This window comes from Melanotaenia boesemani, chromosome 7, assembly GCF_017639745.1.
Source record: "Melanotaenia boesemani isolate fMelBoe1 chromosome 7, fMelBoe1.pri, whole genome shotgun sequence".
NCBI lineage: Eukaryota > Metazoa > Chordata > Actinopteri > Atheriniformes > Melanotaeniidae > Melanotaenia > Melanotaenia boesemani.
In genome coordinates, this window is record NC_055688.1 from 16221579 (window position 1) to 16225429 (window position 3851).

General features: G+C 38.5%; 1 long non-coding RNA gene across 1 annotated transcript; it reads left to right on the plus strand.

The window, feature by feature from the left end:
• Positions 1-1976: 1976 nt before the first annotated feature.
• LOC121643536 lies at positions 1977-2950 on the plus strand. Its single transcript, XR_006011119.1, has 4 exons — positions 1977-2203; positions 2472-2479; positions 2859-2863; positions 2940-2950. It is a non-coding gene; the product is annotated as an uncharacterized LOC121643536 (long non-coding RNA).
• The last annotated feature ends 901 nt before the right edge of the window (positions 2951-3851 follow it).

The window sequence follows — 3851 nt, forward strand, 5'->3', positions numbered from 1 at the left end:
TGAATAAATACTGAATTCATCATTTACAAAGCATATTTCTGACAGGAATACTCATTAGTATGTGGTTTATAAGCACAGTTGTAGATGTTTTACTTATCATTGATAAGCACATTGATTATGAGTTAGCAATTCCTGAATTCATCATTTAAACAGCTTGTTTTTTTTATTTTATAGATACATTTATGAATTTTTCTCTTCATTAATAAGCTCATCTACAGGGTGTTTAATGATTGTATTTTGAGGCTGTAAATTTTGGATTTAGCATTTTAAAAATGTAGTATTGCATGACTTACAAACCAGTTATGAGTTTTTGTTTTTGTTTTAAATTTATGCTTGCACTTACAGTGTTTAGATATGTACTAGTGGTTAGTAAATACTTTATGCAAACTCACAAATTTCTTTTCCAATTGATGTCTTATGAGGAGTTATTAATACAGGAATTCATTATTGCAAGTAGTTACAAAACACTTACTACTCATTAATAAAGTATGTAGTGTGTCATCTAAAGTGTGCACTATCTATGCCTTATAAAGCATTTACAAAAGAGATTTAAAGGTTGGCAATGCCTAAAAATTCAGAAAAGTGTTAGTTATTCTAACAAAGGAAAGACGCAGCACATGGGAATATCAAACAAACTGCGTTAATATTTATTGCAATTTCTCACAATGAAGAACACAGCTCAGTAAAAAACCTGCCAACACCAACAACAGATCAGACGTTTCAAGTACTAAATACAAAAAACTATGAAGTATAAATACAATGTTTGAGTAAAAAATATATTTTTTTTTGTATCAAAAAGTGAAAAATGTCATTGTCATAATTCAAAACTCATGTTTTAAAATGATAAAACAGATAAAATAACTTAACACATAATAAAAAATAAACTAAGAAAATATATGTTCATGACACTACTAAAACAATGTAGATTGATTACTTGGAATTTGTCTAAGCCATTTTCTATAGTCAGACAAACTAACATGGTAATTAAAAACACTGTTTTATCAATCAATCAATCAACCTTTATTTATATAGCACCTTCTCATACCCCAGGGTACCCAAAGTGCTGTACAGATAAAATTACAACAAATAAAACATCAAATCATAATAAAACAATCAGTTTAAAACAGTAAAATAACAGATAAAAATGTAATTAAATTAAAAGACCTAGCCTAATGATCCTGCTCTCTAGGGTTAAAAGCCAAAGTAAAGAGGTAAGTTTTCAAAACACATTTAAAATTGTTCAGATCTTTGGCAGACCTCACAGAGAGAGGAAGTCCATTCCAAAGTTTTGGAGCCACCACGGAAAAAGCTCTGTCTCCCCGAGTGACTAACCGAGTTATCGATGTGTTATCATCCCTTCATCAAACTTTAAACAGCTAGCGAGTTCTCTGCTAACTGGGTAGCATGAATCAGACTTCCTGGTTTCTACTGAGAAGAGAACCTCAGTGATGTGAACGCAGTGCAGCTAACCATAATCATCATCATCATCATCATCACCATCATCAGCCACAGCAGCTGATGGCAAACATGTCAATCATCTTTGGACGCCTATTTTTTCTTCTTTTTTTAATATTTTGAATTAAAATGAATAAAAAACTAAACAGAGCAAAGCTCAAGCAAATGTTTATAATACAAGATCTACTGTAGGTTCTAGTCAGAGTTCCTTTTATGTTCAAAGCACAATTTGAAAATAGTATCAAGCTTTGCTGTAGCAAAGAAATATTACAATTTGTATTTTAGTTTGTAGTGGTATACATATGTAGGCGCAGCCGAGGTGTTGAGGGGATCCAGTTTGATAGCCTCAGGATTGGATCTCTGCCCTTTGCGGATGATGTGGTTCTGTTGGCTTCATCAGGCTGTGATCTTTATCTCCCACTGGAGCGATTCGCAGCCGAGTGTGAAGCTGCTGGGATGAGAATCAGCACCTCCAAGTCCGAGATCATGGTCCTTGTCACATCCCCTGGCTTGTGGCCGGGTTCTGTGTAAATGCAAAGCCACCTGTGGGATTGCAACTCTGCGGTTGGCTGTGGACCTGAGAGGCCTCCCCGCTCTTCTGACTCCCTGATTGGACGACTCCCCTCCAGACAAGCCAACCCATGGAACACCTGCCCTTTATAAGGAAGGAAGCACCAACATTTGGGGCAGCTGGTCATTAGACCCTCAGCTTGCCATCTGGGATTGTTAGTGGAGCGTTGGTTGGTTGGTTGGTTGGTTTGGTTTGGTTTGATTTGATTTGATTGGATTGGATTGGATTTGATTGATTGATTGATTGATTGTTTGTAAGAGCATTTAGTTTTTCCTATAGTACTCCTTTGTGTTTAAATGAAATTGAGATTGTTCGCTCTCATCGTTTGTGAGTAGCTTTTGGTTTTGGTACGTTTTATAGCTGTATTTTGGTTTGTAGTTTAAATAGCTTTCTGATTTATTTTGTGGTATTGATTTTTGATTTGTTTTCAAAAAGAAGCTTGAAGTTTGTTTAGTAAGAATTTTGGTTTATATACTGGTAAAGATTGTTAAAGATAATAAGTAAAGAGAACTGTTTATTTTGTAATTGTTAATTATTGTTAATTGTTACCTCAATTGAGGACACCTTTAGTTAATTAGATTTCTTTCTTTTTTGTGACCGGACAAGATATTCCGAACCGTGGACACCTTTGGTTGTTTTGTTTTTGTTTAAATTAGAACCTGGGGTTTATAATAAAACTGTGTGTATATATCTTTAAGTTTGATCTGGTGTGTTTTTGTTGCCAACCCCTTTATCCCCTGGATTTCAAGGTGGGGTCGTAACAGTCCTCAGCCGGAAAAGGGTGGAGTGCTCTCTCCGGGTCTGCAATAGGGTCCTGCCCCAAGTAGAGGAGTTCACGTATCTCGGGGTCTTGTTCGCGAGAGAGGGAAGGATGGAGGGGAGATCGACAGACAGATCGGTGCGGCGTCTGCAGTGATGTGGACTCTGCATCAGTCTGTCATGGTGAAGAAGGAGCTGAGCCAAAAGGCAAAGCTCTCGATTTACAGGTAGATCTACGTTCCTACTGTCACCTATGGCCACGAGCTGTGGGTAGTGACCGAAAGAACAAGATAGTGAACACAAGAGGCCGAAATGAGTTTTCTCTGCAGGATGGCCGGGCTCTCCCTTAGAGATAAGGTGAGGAGCTGGGTGATCCGGGAGGGGCTCAGAGTAGAGCTGCTGCTCCTCCATATCGAGAGGAGCCAGATAAGATGGCTCGGGCATCTGGTTAGGATGCCTCCTGGACTCCTCCTTGGTGAAGTGTCCTGGGCACGTCCCACCGGAAAGAGGCCCCAGAGGAAGACCCAGGACACGCTGGACAGACTACATCTCTCGGCTGGCCTGGGAAAGACTCGGGATTCCTTTCAGATGAGCTGGTGAATGTGGCCGGATAGAGGGAAGTCTGGCAGCTGCCCCCGCGACCCAACTCTGGATAAGCAGCAGATAATGGATGGATGGATGGATGGTGTTATTCTGTTTATTGAAATATAAAAGTATTAATACTGTTTTTATGAAGTCAGTCAACTTATTCAAGCTAAATGCCCTAATTATAATTTATAGCTGCTGCTTATGGATCCAGGCCCAGCAGTATACTTTACATAATGTTGAACAGTGAGTCACTCACACAAAGACTGAATCCCATTGTGTGGACTGTGGAATACAGGCGAAAGACTTACGAATACAGATGACACATTTCTGAGAAGTAAAAGCTGTAAGAGGCTAAGTGTTTGTGTTTGGGGAGGAAAAAAATCTGCCAGTTCTGTGAATCATTAGGAACAGCAGATGCAATCTTAGCCACCTTAATGCAGGATATTTCAGGGGTTAAATGAAAGTTGAAATAAAATAA